This window comes from Dermacentor albipictus, chromosome 10 (genome assembly GCF_038994185.2).
Source record: "Dermacentor albipictus isolate Rhodes 1998 colony chromosome 10, USDA_Dalb.pri_finalv2, whole genome shotgun sequence".
In the NCBI taxonomy this organism is placed as follows: Eukaryota; Metazoa; Arthropoda; class Arachnida; order Ixodida; family Ixodidae; genus Dermacentor; species Dermacentor albipictus.
In genome coordinates, this window is record NC_091830.1 from 94,326,371 (window position 1) to 94,351,489 (window position 25,119).

Consider the following 25,119-nt stretch of genomic DNA (forward strand, 5'->3'; position numbering starts at 1 on the left):
TGCAATGGAATAGGCCAGTAGAAAATAAAGTGAGAATAAAGTGAAGGTGGATATGTCTAAAGTGACTACTGTGGCAGAAAGAGTGCATCACCAGGCCACAACAGTGCATGTTCATTGCAGGTAGTTTTAATCAGCTTATTTAAATGTCTTGAGCTTGCAGACATCAGATCGTAAGAAAAGGGGGGGGGGGGGGGCTTTGGTTGCAAGGTTATCAAAGATCCTGGTATTCCTGGTAAGTTGATGTATTAGAAGTCTTCAAAACCCTGAAAAGAAAAAGTGAAGTGGTAATCAAAATGGGTGATAACTAAAGCTATGGCATGCACAAATGCAGCTACTCAGCATACACGAATTCGAACCAAAAAAAAAGGCATTTCACAAAATATGGGACAGACCAATACTGTTCCAACACAGCTTTTGAAGACTATGCATACCAGGTGTAATTGAGAAACGAGATTTGCTGCGACAGCTACAGCTCTCCTTGTACCTGATAATGCAAGATTTAAAGGGACAGACAACCGCTTAGAACATGAATTGAGATAACCCTGCTGATGGAAAGCTTGCCTATTGCACTGGTTAAAATCGGCCATGTTCTCATGAAATGTGGATTTATACTTTTAATTCACCAAAAATATTGAAGGTGACCTGTGGCACCCTATGTGGCAAAAACAAGAGGCCTATAATGTGACCTGCTATTAGTGTATGTGCTTCCTGGTCTTTTCATTGGTATTGAAATGCAGTACAAATTTTTTTGTTATAAGCATTTTATAACTTGCAATGTGCAGATAGGCCTTTGTTTGTAGCGAGTACAAAAGTGGCGCTGCCTTTGATGAGTTGGCTTGGCTTGTTTATCGACAGCATAACAATAACGAGGGCTAGCCAGCCATGACGTTGGCATGCACTTAGTGGAAAAACCTACAAATATAATATCTGTACAACAATGCAAACTTATTGTACCAGCTTTTTGTTTTCAAATATGGCTTAAAGCTCAAAATGTAGGTGGTTAACCGCAGTCACACTCCCTCTTGTGAAAGTAGAATGATGGGCAGCTTTCACAATTGCCAAGGTTAGTGATCGGCATTGCTGGAGGAGGGACTCTTTCAGAAGCTGCTCAAACCAAAAGTAATGGTTACAAAATATCCATGTGCTCTTAGAAATAACCACTGCATCTATAAATACTACCAAGGCTGAACTTTGCATAGCCATAAAAAAAATTAGGTCCTTTTATATATTGGTTGTCAGTCCCTCTAAATTGAACAGGGCTCGACAAATTGCTACCAGGTGCAATCCACATCCCAATATACATCTATTTACATATCTACAGCGGTATACCCAATGGCCCAAACTAGACATTTTGTCTCATTGGAATAGTGCAAGTGCAATGCCACCTAGAACAAGTTTCAAGGCCAGAGCACTCCCTGAAGTCCACAATGCTATGTTATCACCTGGAGCCGGCTGAAAGAATCTGCATCTGCCTGGCCATCACGGCATTCCATGGCCATTCAGCTAACATTGTGCTCTCATTCTAGTGCGGCTATGGCTCATCAAATGCTGTGAACTTTTTTCATGCATGGCCGTGGAGTAGAACACTATCTACACATCTTCATCCCTGATAGTTTGAACAGCCAGTCAAGTCGCTCATTGACGTACCATAAACAAAGGATAAAATTGCACATTAAATATTTGGTGAAACTGCAATTTTTTTTTCACTGATGTATGTCTTGATCTGAAAGAAAAAATAGATGCACAAGGTTTGCAAATATGTTGCTGTGCACCAAGAACACCTGACAGTTACATAAACATCATCCATCTGAGCATCTAAGGTGGGGAAAGTGGTTATATTGTAATCAAGAACAATCCCTGGATGTAGGCAGCAGGATTGCTAACAGCATCGAGTGCCGCAGATGCACGAGCTTAGACAGTGCTCAGTGAAGTGCCCGTCATCAGCCCGTCGTCATAAACCCCCTTTATGATTGGTGCAGGTACATTCACCAATGCGTTGACAACCCATCTCTAACAATGAAGGAAACTAGACGACATAGTTCTCGAGGCAAGAACTGTGGAAGTTTCGAAATGCCGAAGTCCTCGTTCCTTACCTGCTAATGTTATTGACATGTTTGTTGGTGTCGCTAAAGTCACTCTTGTTGATACCAGTGCAGCTGTTTCTGTTATGGATGCCACAATTTGCCTATCCCTTCGCAAGGTAACGACTCCTCTTTCTGGATTGTCGCTTCAGGCTGCAAGTGCTCAACCGCAGCCTGTACAGCCCGCGTCCTGATTCAAGACGTTATGTACACTATAGCATTTGTAGTGCTCTCATTGTGCTCCCGCGCAATTTATTCTAGGATGGGATTCTCTCTTCCCCCAACACTGTAATCGATTGCGCTCGTGCTGAGGTTGAATTCACCCAGCTCAGTGACCTCGCCTTCATTGATCCTCATTCTTCTGCTAACCTTGTCGTCAAGGGAGACGCCAATATACTGCCATGCTCGTCAGCACTTGAACCAGTCTCATGGTGTGCTATCTACGATGGAACGGTCTTCTTCGTGCCGTCTGACCTTTTATTGCCCGAAAAGCCCTTCCTCTGCTTTTTGCTATTTTTGCCCTCGCCACTGGTGTCGGCACAATGCCCGTTTATATCCCTGCTCACATTGCTTCGTCACGAATGCCTTGGCCACGTCGAGGCCATCGACTCTATGCAGAGTGTATCCGTACCCAACAAAGTGCCCCCTGCGGCTGTCCTTGACCTGAGCACCCTCTATGCTCCTGATGCAACATCTACAGATGTCTTCAACCCATTCATGGCCTAGGATCTGACACTTGTACAGCGATCCCAGCTTCTTACAAGTCTGCAGCACTTCCAAAATTTTTGTGACATCACACAAGCATTCTTGGGCTGCACATCGACACCCAGCGTATCCGCTGCGGAATGCCGCATCATTGCCGACTAGGCCGACAACATGCTCAGTCGAGGCGTGATTAAACCTTCACAGAGCCCATGGGCTTCTCCTGTGGTACTTGTCACAACGAAAGACGGTTCCATACGCTTAAACAAGATTGCCGCACACTGATGATGCTCTGGACTGCTTACACAAAGAGCCGAGTTCTTCTCTTCATTGGACTTGTGGTCAGGCTACTGGCAGGTCCTGATAGCAAAGGCCGATCACCCAAAAACTGCTTGTTACATCAGATCGCCTATATGAGTTCACTGTCATGCCTTTCAGACTTTGCACCATGCCTGCTACATTCGAAAGGATGTTTTGTGTGACCTGCACCGCCTTCAGCACATACCGAGTTCCTTAACCAACGCCGGTCTGCAGCTTAATCTCAAGGAATGTTGCTTTGCCGCATGCAAGTTGACGATCCTCGGCCAAGGATGGCATTCTTCTGGATACCGAGATATTGCAGGCCGTCTCTGCATTTCAAAAGCCCACTACAGTGAAAGAACTTTGCAGTTTCATTGGCTTATGCTCTTATTTCCAGCGCTTCGTTCGAAATTTTGCCTAGATACTATAACCCCTCACTTTAAGGGACCCTTAAATGATTTTGATGATTTTCTACAAACTTACTGAGTCGTTAGAGTAGGTCCTTCTGATCAGTAATTGACACATCCAAGTGCTCCACGTAAAGCGTGTAATTTATCATAAGGTTTTAAAAATGCACATCGCTGCCGATGTCAGCACACTGCTCGGCGGAATTTTAAGCCGCCCCTACCCATGTGACGCCAGTGGGGCGAGCTATCCGATAATTTTTCCAACTTTATGGTAAACAAATGTTCGTAATAGTTGGAATGTTAGTTAATTTGTTTTTATAAAGAGAAACTAACATAAGGAGAATGCACAAGAACAATATCTCAGTACACTTAAGCACTTCCAGCACACAGCAGGTGTCGTCTGCTTGTGTTACAACGTGCTCAATCTTTGACGAGAGCTCCGCCATCAGTGCCGGTCTGTCTTTCCGCGAGCACTATGATTCGACTTTGTTGCGTCGTGGACTACAAACGTAGCAACTGGCAAAATGTTAAGCTGCGACATCGTGTCCCTCTGTAAGGCGGCAGACAAGCGAACTGGCTGCTGCGCATCGGGTTGCCGCTATCCGATCAGCACCAGGATTCGCGATTGCGGCCGTCACTTTACAGGGCCTGGCCGTGTTCCCTTGTGTGTCGTTTCAGGGGATGAACAGAAGCGCAAATGTGAATGGTCTGCACGGTGCAGCCACCTGTTGGCAAGAGCTCAACCAGGCACAGTATCAGTAACAAAATGTATTCTTCTTTGGTGCTGGTGCAAATTTTGCGCAGGAGTGTAATTGTTAACACGATTTTGCAAATGTTTAAAATGTTTTACACTCGGTTAGAGCAATATTAGCTCTTTCTTTGGCTGGTTAAGCTCTGCCCCAACGGGTGGCTGGACCATGGAGACCCATCAGGCAGCTCTCGTACATCTACGCTAAAGTTCCTTCATCAGCTTGAGTTTATGCCTCCACCGTTCTGTCGAAAAGTGCAGCTATGTGTGATTACCGGAATATCTGACACGTTCGGCGCTAAGACAGAATGCTCGCAACGCAAGCTGCTTCGATAGCTCTCGCTTGGGGTCGAGGCCAAGCGGCTAGTGGAGAGGTTTCGCATGGGCGGGCTCCAAAACAACTGGATGTGGACGATGTGACGTCGCGTCGTGACACAGAACCAGTGAAGGCGGAGCTTAGCCCCGATTGCTCGGCGAACGAGGTGAGGAGGAAACACATGGCTAGGGAGTAGGGTAACTTGTAATTGCTTGTAGCTCCATTAATATGTAATGCTTCATTTAAATTGTGGTGCGAATATTCTACTTAAACTATACCCTACGCGTCTACAAAATTTCTCCGAACCGTTTCTGGGGCCCTTTAACTGCTTCGTGGCCCCTGCATGCGACCATCCTTTGCCATTTTGACCCTCAAGCTCCTACTGAAGTACATAACGACGTAAGTGGTGTAGGCCTCGGTGCTATTCTCGCACAGTGTCATCCTGCTCAGCCAGAATACGTCGTGGCTTATGCGAGCAATTACAGCGTCACGGAAAAGAAGTGCTTGACTATCGTGTGGGCGCTTGGCAAGTTTCGCCTTAACTTATAAGGCTGCTTTTATGATGTAGTGACCGACTGCCATGCGCTGTGTTGGCTTTCGAATTTAAAAGATCCATCTGGCCGCCTCCATTTAGCTCGGCATCCTCCTTCAGAGGAAGCTTAACCATTTCAGGGTCAAATTATTTTGAAAAAAACTTTGCCAGGTGGTCAAATTACTTTATTGTGGATCTTGAATGTACAAGATGTATAAAGTCGGGAATAAACAGTAAAAAAAATTAGGAACAGTATTTTGGTGTCGGCATCACTCAGAACTGCAAAATGTTCAATAGTATTTGAGAGAGTGGTACTTCTTGAAACACGGGTCTACGCACAGCGCCTTTTCGCAGTCTGCACACCTAAAATGTGTCTGTTCTCCTCTTGAAGCGACGAGTTGTGTTGGCGCACACGAGATCTCTGCGTGCAGCTGCCTTGGGCAGAGAGATCTGAGGCACCCTCTCGCATATGCGCGTTGCCGCTGAGAGCGAGAATACCTCGTGAGCAGCGGTTATAAACAAGCTAAAAGCAGCGCCAATCAAGATAGAAATCAACTTCCACCGCCTCTGCGAGAGCGTGCCGACAAAAAGAAAAATGATGTTTCGCGCGCCTCCGTTGCGATCACGCAGCGAAACCGCAAAAGGGGTGTTGCCGCAGTCTGCACGACGCGTTGAAGCTAGAAGTCAGTTCCGTTTATCTCCCCAAGAAGGTGAGTGAGTGCAACAACTTTATTTTGACCACTATAGACGTAAGCAAACTCCACGCCACCTGGCTAGGCCCACTCGGGGACCATCAGGTGGAACCTGACGGCCCTGTCGCGAGCCCTCTGGACTGCCAGGGTTCGAGAAGTGTGATCCTGGGCCCTAATCATCTTCATTTCCTCTTAGTGAAAGGGCGACCGGCACAGGCGCAGCCCCACAGGACATGTTCGAAGTCCGCATAATCGCCACACAGAGGGCAGTCCGGGCTTGGGAACCGTTCGGGGTACATTGTGTGCAGCCCGAACGAAAAGTTTGAAATGTGTGCCCAAGAAGGTAGCACACATTTCAAACGCTTCTTATAAGTCCTAAGAGGTGACAGCACCTCCCAGTGAGCATGCATCGTCATCTGGCGCGCAATTTCAAACGGAGGGTCGAAAGCGTACCCGTACAGCAAAGACCTTGCGGGACAGAAAACCTTCAAAGGGTTAAGCTCAGGTGCTCCTATCTAAATACATTGAGAAGGGTAATTCGTTTTTCTCGGCAACCACTGCACCAAATTTCACGATGTTTGTTACATTTAAGAAAAACTTGAATTCTAGTGACTGCGGGGTTAGAATTTCTCATTTAGGTTGTCAATTTTTTTAATTAAAAATTCGCCAAAATTGCAAATTTTCAGAGAACGAGACAATCAAGTTTAAAACTCTGTAACTGAACAATGAAAAATGATATCACAATTCTGTGAATTTCTACTAATAGCACATCTACAGCGGACAAAATTGATATGTTACACATGAATCTAACAAAATAGTATTATGGAAATACGGCTTTTGCAGAACCCTTGTACACGTTGTAACCAATTGACGTAAGATACAAACTGACATACCAAATTTGTCCACTTCGACTGTTGTAATAGATGCCGTCGACAGAACCGCGATATTTGTTCTTGATGCAGAGCTATCAGATGGTAAACGTCGTGCTTCTATTCTTTTCGAACTTTCGAATTTTTCGAAATAGTTTAAACAAAATTCCGGCCCTAAATCGAAATTCTACTTCCAACAGACACTAGAATTTAACTTTCTCTCTCAAATGCAACAAATTTCATTAAAAGCGATGTAAAGATTATCTCAGGATGGCGTTTGTTTCACATGTATTTGAATAGGCCGCGTCGGAGTTGGGCCCGAGCTAAGCATTCCTCTTAAATAATTTGTCGAGGGATCAAATACATGAACAATAATTGCATTGCCATTGCCAATGGTGCTGCAAACGAATTCTAGAACGCTACGCACTGTCAAAATAAGTAAAATATGTCATTTTTCATAAAAAAATCTACTTGTATGTTCCGAAAATTGTGCCCAAAATAACTGATATCAATACTTCCATTTTTTGTCTATTTAATAAAGAAAATATCACACTATTTTTAGAACTATTTCAGTTCAAAAGCAGCAAAGCAGTGCATGCCCCTGATATGAAATGAACAAGTTTAGGACAAAGCTGTTAATGAAACTTTTGTCATTCAAGAACCGTGCTTACATTATGTGCGTATGCAACATAATGTAAGCACGGTAACCGATAGTCGATGTAGCATTGATAATCTCGATGACGTTGGCATTCATTCCAATGTATTACGCAGGAGCAGCTGTCACCGGCCGTGTATCGTAATTTCACCGAAATTATAGTCGCAACAGAGAGCACGTATAATAAGCAGGAGTTCTGCACAATATACAAGGGCGAGTCAAATGAAAGTGAGCCAATGCGAAGATATGACAAACGGGGTACTTTATTTAAAAGTAGCCTCCATGCGAATTTAGACATTTGTCCCATTGACTAAAGAGTCGCGTGATTCCAGTCTCATAAAATTCCTTGGGTTGCTGCTTTAAAAAGTCTGCAACTGACTCTTTCACGTCATCATCCGGCACGTATCTGGTTCCCTTGAACAGTTTTTTTTTTTCGGTTGCCCCAAAATGTGGAAGTCGCAAGACGACAGGTCTGAGCTTTATGGCGAATGTTGCAGCGTTTTCCACTTGAACTTTTCCAGTTTTGTATTAAACACATCAGTGATGTTGGGACGGGCATTCTCGTGGAACAAGATGACCCCATCCGTCAATTTTCCACGTTGTTTGTTCTTGATTGCAACACGCAGCCGTTCCGGCATTTCACAGAATCGGAAACAATTGATAGTCTCTCAAGATTTAGCAAATTCTATCCGTAACGGTCCCTGACGATTGAAGAAAAAAAAATCAACAACACCTTTCCAGCAGAAATGATGGCCTTTGCTTTTTTTTGGCGTGGTGAATTCGAATGTTTCCACTGTAAGCTTTACCGTCTTGTTTCAGGCTCGTGATTGTGACACCATGGTTCGTCCCCGATCACAATTGTAGACAAGAAGTCGCCACCATCATTGTGATTGATACTGGATGAGATGAGTCAAGGCAGCGCCGAACCTCTCAGTCTTCTGGTGGTAGTTCAAAATCTTGGGCATCCATTGCGCACACAAAAGCCGATAACAGAGATGTTCATGAATGATGGCGTGAACCGAAGCTTGACTGACGTTCTCATGCTTTGCCAGTTCATCGGTGCTTATCCTCCGTCCTTGTCTCATCAGCTCATCAACCTTTGCAATTTTGATTTCACGATGGAATTTAGCACCGTTTTGGATCGTCTTTGCAATTTTCACGTCCTTCTTTGAACAGTGTGCTCCAAAGCTTAACATTGGCCAATTAAATGCGATGTTCAACGTACACGGCAGCCATATGGCGTCTAATTTCTTTTTGGAAAATACCTTCCGCAGTCAAAAGCTTCATGGCACCACGCTGTTCAACTTTTGGAGTTTCCAATATGTCACGCAACCATGTTCAACTGAATGTATGAGAGCATTACAGAACCTTTATCCTCACACCTGCGTGTCACTTTTGTAAATGAGACATCCCTCTCTTCTACGCACGTGCCTCGCAAATAATGAACCGAACTATTATTGCGTGGGGCGGGTTAGCTCACTTTCATTTGACTCGCCCTAGTACATTACAAATGCAAAGGTGCAATGGGATACACAAATGCAATGATAGAGCTTGATAAAGGGCAAGAAAGTATCACTGGAAAAAAAGTTCACTGCACGTACACGAAACCTCGCAACAAGATATATAAATATATCAAAAAAGTATCCAATAAATCTACGTATCTAACAAAAAGTCACGGTAATATAATGCGTCAAACAAGGCAAATAAACATGTTGCAAATCAGATTCACAGAATCCTAGATACCGCCCCCATTCCATCCACTCCCGCCGATGTATCGCGCGCTACGGAAGATGGCTAGCTTGCTCTCCGCTTTTCTCCTTTGCGCACACAACACAGTCACCATCGCCGGCTCACCCATTCCAGCCCCCCTACCCTTGCGCTTTCACTCGCACATACAGCATGCGGCGCTTGGCAACATTGTTATCGCTCTTGGTCTTTATACGAAACATGAGGGCGACGATAACGGCAGGAAAGCACCTGGAGTATCCATATAATCGCTATCGCAATAATATAATAAGAGTATCCGGCAACTGAAGCGTCCCATGACTCATTACTTTCCGCACACGAAGAAGTAACAAAATCGAACTTTCACCATGCGACAATTCGCTGCGCCACAACAATGTACCTTTTTTTTTCCTTTTGTGGGGCGGGGGCACCGAAATGAAAATACGCAAAGGAAAATATGTTGGCCACAATCGAATGCGTATACTGCGCACCTAATGTGGCTACAGAAGAAATATAGAAAAAAAACGTGAGACGCTTGGTCCGCCAAGAACCATACGCATACTGCTCGGTATCCTACACCGGCGTGACAAGGCTTTCTGGAGAGGTTGCGCTCAAGCGAACGCGGTGCAATCCGTTGAGTCCCCAGTGATGGCAGCGAGCGACCTTTATTTCTTTTTCTCGTGTGGTAGCCAGAAAGCGTCCAAAACTCTGCCAGGCAAAAATCCACTCGGCCAGGGCAAACCGAACCGAAGTGCGCAGCGCAGTGGTCAAGGCAACACGAGAAAAACGTATGCGCTCTGGCTGCCTCTGGCAGCCCGCGGGTAGGGTAGCGAGAACAAAAAAATTGAAGGCGCTCAGTGTATCCTCGTGAATAAATGTCAAAGTAGAAAAAATAAATAACGTAGTTACGTTGGCTGGCTTTAATGTCTTGACATGGGTGCTTTGGCGTAGGTGAAAAAATATTTTGATATTTTTTCATGTGACATGACGGCACAAATGAACCACCACAACGCTTCGTCTCATCAGACCTCGCTGCGTGCTTTGTCAACTTGTCTAATAGTGTGTTGATTTGGCTTGTCTCGTTGTACGTTCCAATGTAAGACTTTAGAATAGTCAATGAACCTTTGGCGTCAAATGTTTATAAAAACATTAAAGCCACAAAGTTCCGAAATTGAAAATCTAAAGCGCAGCATTCACATCAAAAGTTTGAGATTTATACCCATAAAATTTCGGAATTGATATCAATGCGCTCTGTGACATGCCGTAACGAGCCTGTTTGTCAACAGAACGCCTTTGAAACTTTGGGCTCATATGGGGCTAATTGCTGTTATGCGACTCCCGGTACATGGGCGTTGCCGCGAAATCGAGCCCGAGTTCACAATGTTCGCGGTGAAATGCATTTTTAGAGCTTGAAAATGACATTCTAGACAAAATCCAGAATGATTTTTGGTGCCGGAAGTTGCTTTGGTCGGCGGTGCATGGACAGCGTGAAAAAATTTTGGAGGGGGGCGGGGCTGAAGCCTCGTAAGCCCCTCCGCCCCCCTTCCCCCGGGCTACGCCCCTGTGCTGCACTCCCAGCTGCTACAGCGCAGGAAATCGCCTCTTTTATACTGTACTGTTTTGTGCTTGGTCACAGAGGCCCTCGTGAACTCTTCAGCCACCGAGGCTGCGCCTTCCTATCTCTGTCACCTGCAAACCAATGGTGACATGCTCACTATGTACATTCCATCCAATCACTCCAATTGGGACGTAGTCCTTCCATTCGTCACCTATGCCTACAATACCGTAATGCAAGCCACTACCGGTTTCTGTCCCTTCTACTTTATGGCCGTCATACAATCAATACCATTCTGCTTTACCGACCAGACCCATCAGAATGCTTGCAAATTTTGGACGTTGCAAAACAAGCTGAAGAATCTTGTCAGTTGGCCCGCCGGTTCACTTCGGACGATCAGAAACGCCTAAATGAAAACACAATGCTCGCAACTTGACTCCAACCTTCTTAGCAGGAACCCTCATTTGGTTGCCCGCACAGACCCGCGCTTAAAAACTTCTTCTTAACTACGATGGACCATACCGCATTCTGCAGCGAACTTCTCCCTTCAACTAACTCATAGAGCCCCTGGCATGCGTCGTCATAACTGCAAAGTCGTCCATGTCCTGCGGCCTCATCTTCAGACTAAGAACGCCCGGACGTAGGCAGGATTGCCAACAGCATCACGTGCCACAGATGCGAGCTTATGTTGAATTCTAATGGTAGATCACGCGCGCTCGGACGGATCACGAACGGAGTGCGTCGCTCCGACTGAGATCATTCTCATCTGCTCGCACCATATCTGCAAAGGGAATGCGTGCGCTCCCGCGGGGGCACTTAGTACAGGAAAACGAAGTGAGAGGGCGCTGCAATAGAGAGGAACAAGCGCTTGGAAGCACAACCGACCACCCCATTTCACTGTCCATGTCAGAAGAATCATCACTCGACTTGGAAATTGTACTGTCCGAGTCGGAGCTGTCTAGGAGCGCGAACAAAATCGCACGACGCAAAGCGGCATCCATAGCTGCCCGCGACCGGAACCAGGCAACCGTGACAGGAAGCAGAGGAGGGTGAAGGAAATACGTCACGAGGACTTCCGGTCAAATCTGCGGATTTCGGCGGAGCAAATATTTTTGCTCCACGGAGCAATCCGGGATCAGCAGCTTGTCCCAATCTGCCATTGGAATAGGATTGCTCCATACAGAGCAGAAAAACTTGATCTGGATCTGCCATTGGAATTCAACATTAGAGACTGCTTGGTGAAGCCCTCTACCTGTCATTGGCCTGTCACGTAATAAACCCCCTTTATAGTATGTTGTGAATTTGTTACAATGTTTAAGAGGGTTTAGCAAAAGTCCCAGTTACATAGTGGTATACTTGAAGGCCATGTATAATACATACATTTTGCCTGCTTTATATATGTACTGTTAGATGCTGAGTAGTAACTGACATTTTTGTTTTTTTCATTGCCGAGTGGATTGATATGTTGAGTTTTGTTTTCTGAAAATTTCCCCGTCTCAGAAATTGCTGGCAGAAATCAAAATTTGTCTTCCAAAGGTCGCTAGATTTCTACTTTTTCGTTGGTGCAGTGGTTGTGGAGAACTATTTCTCTGTTACCATGTGTTTAGGTAGGAGCCCTCTTGGTAAATTTCCCTCTTAATGGTAGTATGATGTAAAAGAAATACAACATGGCTGCATAATATTGAACTTGTATTATTTGGCTAGGAGTCCAAATAGTGCACAAGTTGGTAAATATTCCAAAGCTGAATAGCATATAAAATGGGAGGAAGGGTGGGCTTCTGGAGGATTTAAAGCCTGCCTCTGGAAATTCCAGCCTGGTCCTTGCTGCCTTTTCAAGGAAAAAAACCAAATACAACAAAGTACTTCAAAAGTGAATACACCGCCTACAATGACATGGTTAAATTGTGTGCGTCCGGTGGTCTGAGAAATGGAAAGGCGTGTTTCACCAGCACAAACATAATGCCGATAGAGTGCGACTGTCAACACACCGTTTTAAGAGACAAACGGCACAACTGCATAAGCCTACACAAATGCTGCAAATGTGTACTATACAGGCACAATTGCTCCAGATTCAGCGTTACTGCAACCGGCATGATCACCTTTGTCTACCAAAATAAACAATATGGCAACTACTGTGAAGCGAACATGAGCAACAACGTTGAGCTTGAGGGTATGCTTCTGAAAAAAATTACAAAGCAAGCAACTTTATTATTTGATGTATGGTAACAGATTGTTATGCTCATTTCTTTGTCTCACTTCGCACAGTAAATAGGAAACCCTCAACGTAATGTTCAGGTCGGGAGAGGTACAAAAGCTTCCTGATCTCTAAAGATGCTTACCTAAAGCCTGCGCAAAGCTGCAGAGCAGATGCTTTCGCAGTGCAAAACCAACGATAGCGATACGGTGCCTATAAATGCTGTAATCAAGACCTGGCCACTGAGTGGGCAAGAATCTGAACACTGAGTGAATGCCCACATTAGAAAGATCGTTTTTTCGCAGGAAACCTCCCGTCGAGAGTTCCATTATCGGTTAAAAATGTAATGTGCGATTTATGTTCGCACGATATTGCAAGTACTACAGAAAAAGCTATGGAATTATGTTTAACAACCACTTTAAGTAGTCAAATCTCTAGAATTTGTTGTAATTAAAGGAAGCTCATTGAATGGAGTGTTTGTGCAGTGCATGTGCACTGAGCTAACACGTGACGAGTTGCAGAAGTGTCGCTTAAGGGCAGCATGGTGCATGCTGCCATAAAGCCGCAGCTTAATTAAAAATTTGCTTGCAACTCGCACCCAAACTTTACGGTAGATTCCACTGTATTGCACAGCTGCAGGCAATGTGTTGCAGTCATGGGAGAGAAGCATCACATGCCGAGCAATTTTAACGCCAGTGGCCGCCTCGCAGAAGCTGTTGTAACTATAAAGGTATAGTTAAGCATTAATTGAAGCATTAATTAAAGTGCACTGTAGGATCCAGGCGACATTACGGAAGGGATCGCATGTCAAATCAACATTTCTGAGCCCGCTGAGGTAGCTCTGCAGCTATGGCATCGATAGAGGTGGCAGATTTGCTGCCAACTGTGGCAGCCGCATTTCGGCTGGGGCGAAATAGAAAACGCATGTGCACTTAGATTTTGGGACATGTTAAAGAACATCACGGTGTCAAAATTCAGAGGCCGCCACTACGGCGTGCCTTATGTAAATAATGGCTGGTATTAAAATACAGGGGACATTTTTCCTGCAGTGAGTTGCTTTCATCCATTAGTGCTATGACAGCGTGTGAAACAAACAGGAAATCCTTCCCCTTGTGTGCAATTCTCAATAAGTACTTGACTAACTCTAATCTCTTCCTTTTTAACACTGCCCATGTAAATGCCCTTATTTATTAATGTTCAACAAACTACAAATACTGAACAAAAGACCGCATGTTCTCAACCTCTTATTCTTCATTTTGATCACACTCTCGCATCCGTGTTGCACATTTGTGCTTCCAGGAGGTGGAGCCGTTGTACAAGACAACAGACCTGCTGGCCGTACGTCAGAAGTGTCAGGAAAAACTGCACAATACCGTCTCTTCCTGCAACTGCCTTATGACGGCAGATTTCCCATGCCAGAGAAGGCGCATTTGTCCCCAACAACAACAAGATCGTCTGGCTTTTAGTTGGGCGTGCTGTGGTGAGGAGTGTGCAGAAACCAGAAGACATTGTTTCTTCCTCCAAAGTAGCTCCCCCTAATGCTGAGCTCGCGGTCGAAGCTGCAGTGTGCTGGCCCTAAGAGTAACAGTTTTCTCACTCTGTTGGCAAAGTTACGAGATGCTCACTGACTAAAAAGTGCTAAGGCATCAGGACCTTTGTAGATGCAACGTCATTCTGGATTCTCAAAATAAGTGAGCAGACAGCAAGCACAGTGAGTAGCTCATAACTGAAGCTGCTCCATCTCGGCAGCATTTTAGTGCGTCCTTAACCTTACCGATTACACTCTGCCAAAAGCTTCCCCACCGTGGTGCACATTCAATGAAGTGCCATTGGATTTGGCGGGCGCTGGCATAGTCCTGGTTATTTTCGAAAAGGGAGAACAGTTGCTTGGCACTGCATAAAATGCTTTTATGTTGTCGAAGTGCATGACAGCAGAAATTCCATCACATGCTGCCAAGCACCTGAAGACAAGTAAAAATGCTTGTGCTGTTGTCTGGTCAACTCCAGGCATACTGCCCTTGTCACAGCACAAGAAAAGACATGGATGTATACTTTTGCATTGAAGGGTGTTTCAGCACAGCAGTAGATTGGCCCGCAGAAAATTCCTACCACTTATAGTGGTGCTGCAATTGCCGGTATCGTCAGTGGGATGTAGCTCTGCAAGTCGATGAAGGTGAGCTTGGTTGGAGATGTCCTAGGGTCACATACGACAGTGGTCAGGGTTGCGACGTCCCCTATACAATAGCAGTCGTGCTGCAATAACCCGAACCAGGGTGGCTGTACTTAGCGGTATTTCTTAATGGCAGAGCTGCTATCCTTGTGGTGCTTGTTGTGGTAGCTTGTGTCTTGTTCTTTGTTGAAGGTCTAACGAATGCCTTGACTCTGTCAATATTCTGGTGTTGTGAGTACAGTTTCGAGCATTGATTCACCAGTGTGGTGTTGTCTGTGCGCCGCCACGGTGATATGAGGTGGAAAAGGGAGATTTTTTCAGCTGTGGTTGTAGCAGTGCTAGGGCAGGTTCCCAGTGGCCCTGACTGTGCAGTAAGTAGCGCAAGCGGGCAAATGCGCATGGGTCATCGTCTAAATCGGTTTCTACGACGCGGCTGGTCACAGACATGTTCCATACACGTTGACTGGCGACAAGTTTGGCATCACAGATAATGATAAATATTTGATGGCGGTTGAGCAACTTGCGGTTCTAACTAGTCGTCGTTGGGGATTAGCTGACGCTGTGCCAAGCCTCGGTCTTGACACTTCTGTGGCTGCATGCGCTGCATTGGTGTGTTATCGAATTGCAGGAAACTTGGTCTGGCAACAAGCATATCGACATCACCAAGAAGATGAGTGCCCTGTGCACATGACTGACTTGCATTAGTTCCTTTTGCATGTTTCATTAAAAATGTGTTGTATTTTTCAATTAAACCTGTGTGGACATAACGTCAACACACTTTAGAAGTGAGATTCACTTACAACTTGCGCCGAGGTTCGTCTGTAGACATGATGCAAGAAGGTTTGGATGATCGTGGTGGCAAGGCCTAGTGCAACCTATGGGAAAAGTAGAAAAACAGTGAAAACCAATTTGTGTGCTGCGTGACACTTGCAAGGTGAACACTCCGATGTTATCTCTGCACAGTTCAAGCATGTCCTCCTGCATGGAGGCTTTACTCAAATAGAACAGAAAACTGTTTTAATTAATAGAAAAAAAGCATACTTTCCACGTGATGCCTGTTCTTATCAAGGTCGCTGCAGATTTTGACAGCGAAGACACCGTGCACAAGGCAGACGGTTGTCTGAAATTGTTGACACAATGGCGGTGTTGACGCATGGCTGGCCAGAGAGCTTTAGGTTGGAGACGGCTAAGCTCCACATAAAAAGACCAGCTCAATTTTGGCTGCAAGCTCCTGTTGAAAACCTGAAGACATGGAGTGAGTTCAAGATTACATTTAGGAAGGCCTTTGTCAGCGAGACCAGCACAGTAGAGAAATAGACGCAAATGTGCACCCAGATGAAAGGTGAATTCACAACAGCATATTTCACGGAGACAAGGCGACTATGCAAAGCACTGGGCCTGGGCATGGGGACACGAAGGAACAGATCTGCATAGGTCTGTAGTCCAGAGACACCTCTTGTTATCAAAAAAATTGCACAAATATGATGACGATCTGTTGGCCGATTTACAATGAATTGAAAGAATACAAAAAGCCAGGGTCCTGAAGGCATTGCAATGAGACAAGCCAGACAATTGGCATGCCATGATGCCTCATTTCAAGCAATCATGCTCGAGACCTTGGGCTAGTTCACGCTTACCACAGCAACCAGCTACTGAGCCCATGAAGACCTGAGCAACATTCGTGCAGGATTGCCATGTGAAGGAAATAACACTAAATATGCAACAGACCCAACTAGTGTGAAGAAAGCTGCTGAAAGCCATCAGCGAGATAAAGGAAACAAACTGTGACAGGCGTAGAATTTATGCAAGAGACTGCACGACAACAAACCTTGTAGGTAACTGCCTAGAAGAGGACTACAAGCAAGAGTGATGGTGGCACAGCTAAGTTTCTCAACACAGCGACAGTCAGTGGCTCTTTCAAATTATCGTTGAGCTATCCAGGAAGCTCAGACTGCAATATGCATCACCCAGCTGTTTGGAACGAGCAGCATTTATGAGCCTGTGCACTCCACAGGAACTACAAAAAGGCTGACATAGAATTAGGACATCATGTGCAAACAAGTGAAAGTGATAGTTGTTGACAAGGCATTGCTTGTTGACATGTTGGTTGACAGTACATGGAGAGATCAAGATCGCAGTGTACCTGCACATAGGGAATGAACTGAGGATTCATTAATACAGATGAACTACCCTTTTGTAATATCAACCAGGCTCAGAACAAAACAGCTGAGGAACCACTATAATCTGAAAGAAAGAGCTGTACTGCGGAAGACGTGTGTGTTGGATGAAAGAGGCAACTGCTATTAAAGATGGGAGACATCAAGCATAGTGGGGCTAATACAGGAGTACTGCTTTGCATTGAAGGCTGATAGATTGAAGTACCTGTGTGTAATGATAAGCATGAAGACCCAAAGCTGATGAAGGGAAGTTTTCTCACATGGTGAACTGTTGCATGAGGACAAGTTAGTTCCTGTAAAAGCTGCACCTCAGCATAAACCCATGAACAACAGCATGATGAACACTGGGGAGGACATCAATGTATAACAAAGAGAGGCACTGCTGAAACAGATGAATGAGTACGTACCAGGATTACTTTGTATTGAATCTATCAGAGCTGCGGTGTACCAATGAACTCAAAATGTCGATTACAGAGGAACCAGTGTGTAGCAGATCATAGAAGTCAAATGCAGCGGAAAGTGAAGCAATCCAATAGATTGTCAAGGAATGGAAGGCTACTGGCATTGTAACTGAGAGAACATACACCTACGCTAGTCCTGTTCTGCTAGTAGAGAAGAAAAATGGAGAAAGACGTCAAGTGGTAGACTATTGACAGCTCAACAGTTTGAGTGCGCCAGAATAATTGATGACCAGCTGCAACAATTCACAGGCGCAGGAATGTTACGTGTGTTGGACTATGCAAACATCTACTTTCAGATTCTTCGGAGAGGAATCGAACAGGACTGCATCCATAATTCCAGTTGAAACTGGACACTTTAAGCTACGGTGTTTGGGCTAAAAAATGGTCCAGGTACAGTCTAGCAACTCATTAAAGTTTTTGGTTCTTCACGGCACACAGTGGCACTGTGATACATGGATGACTTGTTGATTCCGGCTAATGACTGCGAAAACCTTCTAGATCACTTTAACCTCGTGCTCACGTACTGCGACTTTCCAAGTTGACCCTTAAGCTGTGTGCGCCGGCGTTCGACGACTAACCAGGTGGTCGGCCTGGGTGTACCGACTGCTGTCCTCGCTAACTGCCGGCTGCAGTGATCCAATGACGGCGCGGGAATTAATACGGAAACGAAACCGGCTGATGGCGCGGCAAATTTACTCGTGTAACTGTTGAGCCCCGGTGAATTTGGCTTTGTATTTGTCATCGATCACGAGCTTTCAGATCTTAGCGATGAATTCAGTGAGGAACGGTCCTTGCCATGGAGCGAGAACTTGCAAGTCGGTAGACGTCGGTTTGGTCTCCTACAAAACTTCCGTTGCGGCGGCGATGACTCGGGTAGCGGCGCTTCGATCATACCTTTGTTTGCGCGGGGTGCAGCCATCGTTTTTTTTTTAATCGCCGATGCAAACACTGCAGAAACGGCTGTTGGAAATTCCGGTTGCGAAGTTGCACTGGATAATTTCTAACAGGACACAAAGGTCGCAAACGCAACACACCCTTGTGTGCGAGATGGTGTTCCGTTCGTGTGTCCTGTCAAATACGCAGCGCAACCTCGCCTCCATGATGAAGCAACAAGCCTAAAATAGAGAGCTTTAGATTACGGGGTGCAAGCCATCGGGCACAATAAAGAACGCAAAGCGAGCTTAAAAGAACGCGAAGGACTCACAATGGAGTTTACGTCTCCACCGTTCGTGTGTCCTGTCAAATACGCATCGCAACCTCGCCTCCATGATGAAGCAACAAGCCTAAAATAGAGAGTTTTAGATTACGGGGTTCAAGCCATCGGGCACAATAAAGAACGCAAAGCCCGCCCGCGATTTTACCCACAAAAGCCGAGAAAGGAAAAACGTGCCTTACCTGCGTCTCAACCGCCATTACCGCCCTCGCAATCGCAAATCAAATCGCCGTCGCAACGACGCATCGAGCAAGAATGCCTGAGTTCGAGAGTACCTTTCTCAGAAAAGTAAAAAGAACAAGCGTCTCATGCGTCACATCCGGTACAAACGTATTAACCTCCTTTCTCACCTCCTTTCACCTTGCGCATGCGCAGCGACATCGGAGCACTCGGGGGCGATGTTCAGGTCCTGTACAGTGGCGGATGATTTTCTCCCTTCCACAGCGTCCACGACTATCCTGCGGCTATCTTCTCAATTTTCTGGGTATTTTAATACAAAAATCATCTTCGTAGGACGAAAAGTCGCCGAGATATGCCTTTGTAGACGAGTGGCCCCTTTCTTAAGTTGGCTGCGCCCACGTTGGCGGCAAAAAAACGAAGTAAACAAGGTGATTTTCGGTCAGAAAACGCTTCTTTTTGCTGGCAATGGTCACTCTTGATTCTTCAGGTCCCAGGGAATCTGGTAATATCTTTGGTTCTCGATAAAACGCTGTGAGAAAAATATTATGGCTGTTTGAAGACCCAAGGTGGGTAATGACCGCCAGTGGGGGACAAAACGCGACGAAAATAGCTAATATTTCAGCTTCTACTGCGTGTAGAAAGCAAATTTTTGCGATGGACGATGCCTGAGACCTTTATAATGGAGGAGTACCAAAATTGGAAGCAGTACTCACGGGTTAGAGTGTTGAAAAGTTGAAAAAACCTCCTCCCAGCCAAACCGGCAGCCGCAGGCCGTGGAAACGCTGATGATAACAGTGAGGATAGGGACAGAAAGTGAGAGAGGCATAAAGGAGAGATGCCTCGACCTGCACCACTAATGTATCGCAGGTGTGAGGAGAAAGTCGAATATAATATAAAAAATGAGGGGAGGTACCCAAATAGCTTTCTTTTGAAAAAAATAAAAAGGAGAGAAAGAGGAAAAGTAGAAGAGAGAAAAGAAGTAATAATCATCACCCTCGGCGAAACCACAGCCAGGGAGCGGGTTGGTGCGGGATTTATTGAACACTGATTTCCATAAATATATCTTCGTCTTGATCACAATTTACTTCTCCTTGAAGTCTTGAGGCTTGCTTGCCTTGATTTTCTACTTGAACTTCAAAGGATCTTGCTTCGAAGAGTTGAACACGAAGAGGTTTCTTGCCTCCTCTTCTTGGTTGTAGTATAGGATATTCCCAACTTTAAAAGTGTAAAGCACTTGATAAACCTCAATGAGGTTGCTCATGACTTGGCACGAGGACTTGCTAACCGTGACAGTCGCAACCGAGCCGTTCACCATCAAGCCAGGAAATCTTGACATCATGTAATAACATACAATGACATTACCAAACACTACAATTTAGGACGCAGGCAATTCCCATTGCCACATTCAAAACTGAACATTGCTCAGGCAGTCTCATTGCGCTTATTGCAAAGAGGTACATATCCCACACCGTACACCATTAATAAAATATATCCAGAGAGGGAGATTAAGATAGACTGCAACGGTTGTAATGGCATCATTGGAATCAGACATATGTTGGCGGGGTGTCCCGCGACTTTCCCCAACCTCGTTGAACAATGGACACAATGGGAGAAAAGTATTCAAAGCCCATTGTTTCAGGACCAACTAAGGGCCGTCCAGAGGGCTCATGATGTCGCTGAAAGGCTTGGCCTTACAGTGCCAACGTGGGAGCGGCCCGCCATGGCTTAAGAAGTCGAGCATCCGCACCTCATTACAATAAATGTTTTCACACACACACACACACACTTGCTGTTAAAAATTCTTTTCTGCGGGAATTATTCTATAATATCTTAGGAGTGGCACAAGTGATCCCGCGAGCTTTCTCGTGTTAAAACTAGGTAGGAATGTATTGTTTGTACCTGATGTCGGACGAAACTGCGTCTTACACATAGCCCTTCCGAGGGTCGGTTCTCCTTCCGTATAACATCAGGCCTGTGTATCAACTAAATAATCGTGTGAAGTGAATTAAAATATTAGTGATTTAGTAAAAGTAAATTTGTGGGATAGTGTCTGCACTTATCTTTGTTATTTCCTCAATAATTTCAAGACCTTGATTGTTTTTTATTATTTCTGGTTTCCTTTGCTGTGGGTTATTTCCAATAAGTTTAACAAAATTTTTTCGCTGGGTTTCTGTGAACCTGCATGATTCCAAATAGTGATCAAAATTTGAGGCGGCGTGTTGGCATTTGCATATATTCGTGTTGGACAAGTGGAACCTACGAAAGTAATGGGGAAATCTCCCATGACCTGATATTGCTTGGGATGTATAATAGTTGCTTATAATATTATCTGGGATTGTTCTAACATTTTTATCCATTCATAAGTATAGCTGTTTTTTCCTTCGTTTTGCCATAACTTGTTCCATTTGTCCTTCACTAAACTATTGAGTTGTTTTCTAATAAATGTTTTGGTAGCCGGTAAATAGACAATCTCTCCTACTGTACTAGCCGCTTTGGCTAATAAGTCCGCCATATCATTCCCTTTGTTATGTCCTTTAACAAATGGTAAGGTTATTATATCCTGTGGTATTCCTAAAAGTTTTTTCTGTACTTTAACAATAAGTGGGTTATTATTTTTGGGGTTTCTTAATGCTTGTAAGCACGAAAGGCTGTCTGTGAGAATTTGGAATGTATATCTATTTCCTTTGATTCTATGTATTGTATTGCTTTTAATAATCCCATCGCTTCGCCCTCATAATTTGACGAATAGCCTGGTAATTTAAACAATTTTGTTGTTAATGTTTCGCCTCCTGAATTATATGCAACGTATGCAGCTCCTACGTTCTCTTCCATTTTAGAACCGTCTGTATATATTTTTATGTCCACGTTTAGCTCTTTATCTCTAAATGGAAAGGACAGGTTTGTAGAAAGGTGAAATTCCCAGAGATCGTGCTTTGATGCGACTTCATTTTCAGTAAACACTATGTCTATCCATGAGAAGTTTTTACCTTGTGCAAATATTTGTTATCTTTCTGTTTACTTTTCTATTGTTAATACTATTGCTGGGATATTCGATAATATTGTTACGAAGAGTTGCGAAGAAATGGTTTTATTTACAGGCGATGGATGATGATCGTAGCGTGATAGTAGCGCAGCTCGGCCTCTCCAACTCTTCGTCCTCTGCGTCTTCCCTTCTTTTCTCTTGTCCGTGCCTTTCGTATCTGTAACATTTCCCCGCAAGCAGACGAAGCCCGTGGGGCGAGTCAGGATGCACAAGCAGGGTAGAAAGGCTTCAGGCGAGCAATGTGAGTCAGCTGAGTTCTGCTTGATCGCCGATCGTTGCACGGTAGGCGAGCTATGACGTAAGTGAGTTCGCTCAGGCGGTCCACAACTACAAATGGGCCTGAATATTTTGACAATAACTTTTGGCACAATCCACGCTTGCGTTGCGGTGTCCAAAGAAGGACCAAGTCACCTTTTTCCAACGATACTTGTACGTGACGGTTGTCGTATCGCTCTTTCGAACGACTTTGCGAGGCCAGAGTACGAAGACGAGCTATTCGACGCGCTTCTTCGGCGAGACACAAAGTCTTCGATACAGATTCGTCACTGTGCAGGACGAACGGTAGGAAAGTGTCCAGAGGGCTTCGCGGTAACCTTGCATACAGGAGGTAAAATGGGCTATAGTTCGTGGTTTCGTGCTTCGCCGTGTTGTATGCGTAAGTGATGAAGTGCAGCACGTCGTCCCAGTTCTTATGATTGCAGGAGACGTACATGGCAAGCATGTTGGTCAGCGTTCGGTTCGTCCTTTCAACGAGGCCATTTGTCTGTGGATGATACGGCGTGGAATGACGGAACTGGGAAGTGCACAAACGAAGTAGCTCTTCAATGGCATCAGCAGTGAACTGGCGACCACGGTCGCTGATGATGACACGTGGTGGGCCACGACGAAGGACCACGGAACGCAACAGGAAGACCGCCACGCAAGCGGCGGTGGAAGACGGTATGGCTGCAGTTTCTGCATACCGTGTAAGATGGTCTACGCAGACAATTATCCAACGGTTCTTGTTGCTAGATAACGGGAATGGACCCAAAAGTCAATGCCCACTTGCTCGAATGCGTGTTGGGTGGTGTCAATGGCCGAAGGGGGCCCGGGGCTGCGGTGGTCGGTCGCTTGTGACGTTGGCACGTTTCACAACTAGCGACATAGCGCTTGGTTGTTTCGTACATCTTGGGCCAGTAAAAGCGCTCCTGCGTGCGGCGTAGCGTTCGTACGAAACCGAAATGGCCGGATGTCACATCGTCATGCATGGCGCGTAGAACGTCGGAGCGAAGGCTCTCCGGGACAACAAGCAGAAAACGCGCTCCATGCCCGGAATAATTAGTTTTGTAGAGTGATTTATCACGGACGGTAAAGCGACCGCTGCCTTGAGAAGTACGGGCGGCGACAAAAAGCAGATCGAGGGTAACATCACTCCGTTGTTCTCGCTGAAAGTCTGCCGCGTCAGGGAACGTAGAAGTAACAGCAGCGAGACAGTCATCAAAATTCTCAGCATCGCAGTCGGTAGTCGCAAGAGGAATCCGAGAGAGGCAGTCTGCGTCAGCGTGACGACGGCCACTCTTGTACGACGCCACAAAGTCGTATTCCTGGAGGCGCAGCGGCCAACGTGCGAGGCGACCATAAGGATCACGCAAACCGACCAGCCAGCATAAAGAATGATGGTCGGTGATAATCTTGAATGGTCTACCGTAAAGATAACACCGAAACTTCTGTATGGCGAAAACAGCTGCCAGGCATTCCTGCTCCGTAACCGTATAATTCCGTTCAGATTTGCTCAGGCAACGGCTGGCATATGCGACTACATGTTCTGCGCCACTGTGACGTTGTACAAGCACCGTTCTTATCCCAATTCCACTAGCATCAGTGTGAACTTCAGTTGGGCAACACGGATCGAAGTGAAGCAAGAGCGGTGCTGACGTTAGTATTAACTTCAGTTGAGAAAATGATGCGTCACACTCTAGTGTCCAATTGAAGGATGCATTTTGTCGCAAAATACTTGTCAACGGGTAAACGATGTCGGCAAACCTGGGAACAAAACGACGAAAATATGAACATAGGCCAATGAATGAGCGAAGTTCTCGTGCTGATTGTGGTGGCTTGAAGGAGCTCACCGCTTCAATCTTACGAGGTTCGGGTCTGACGCCATCCTTGTCAACTAAGTGTCCCAGGACCAGTGTTTGACTTTCGCCAAAGAGACATTTCTTTGAGTTTAGAACCAGTCCAGCTATCTCGATGCAGTCGAGAACAAGGCTGAGGCGTTCATTATGTTCTTCAAACGTGCGGCCAAAAATTACAACATCATCGAGGTAACACATGCATATCTCCCACTTCACACCACGTAGTACTGTGTCCATGAATCTTTCGAAGGTGGCAGGAGCATTGCAAAGGCCAAAAGGCATAACATTAAATTCGAATAGGCCATCTGGAGTCACGAAAGCGGTCTTTTCCTTGTCGGCAGGGTCCATAGGTATTTGCCAGTACCCCGATCGCAAATCAAGTGTTGAGAAGTAAGAAGCAGCGTGTAAGCAATCAATGACGTCATCTATTCGCGGTAGTGGATAGACATCCTTCTTCGTCACTGCGTTTAGATGTCTGTAATCCACGCAGAATTTCCAGGAGCCATCTTTTTTTCGGACCAGGATTACTGGGGCTGCCCATAGACTAGATGACCCTTGAATGATACCTTTGTTCATCATCTCCTTCACTTGCTCGGCAATGACTTTGCGTTCGGACGATGACAGTAGGTAGGGCTTCTGGCGGATGGGGTGTGCTGAGCCGGTATCTATTCTGTGACGAGCGCGGGACGACGGCAAATGAAGGGGTGCATCTCCATGCGTGAAGTCGAATGCAGCCATATGCCTGGCAAGGACTTGTACCAGTGCTTGCCGTTCCGATGTACCGAGACCCTTGCTGATCATGTCAAGCATTAGCTCTTCAGAATGGCGATTATCGCAAGGAGAGCAAGCTGTAGAGACGCCCGTATTTAGTGCCGCTATTGATCTACATGCGGCTTCATCGAAAAGAGCAATTTTCATACCGCGAGGAAGGACAACCGGCGTGGCGGAACAGTTCAGCGCCCACAATGTGGCGACTCCTTTCGTC

At 45.5% G+C, this 25,119-nt stretch overlaps 1 long non-coding RNA gene across 5 annotated transcripts; it reads right to left on the reverse strand.

The window, feature by feature from the left end:
- Positions 1 to 180: 180 nt before the first annotated feature.
- LOC139050440 (uncharacterized) lies at positions 181 to 19,188 on the reverse strand. Of its 5 annotated transcripts, XR_011508876.1 has the most exons (4): positions 18,980 to 19,017; positions 18,789 to 18,867; positions 15,747 to 15,821; positions 181 to 263 (listed from the first exon to the last, which is right to left on the reverse strand). It is a non-coding gene; the product is annotated as an uncharacterized lncRNA (long non-coding RNA). The 5 variants fall into 5 exon arrangements; XR_011508877.1 differs by lacking the exons at positions 18,789 to 18,867; positions 18,980 to 19,017 and adding an exon at positions 19,148 to 19,188; XR_011508874.1 differs by lacking the exon at positions 18,789 to 18,867 and having other exon boundaries at positions 18,980 to 19,057.
- Between the last annotated feature and the right edge of the window lie 5,931 nt (positions 19,189 to 25,119).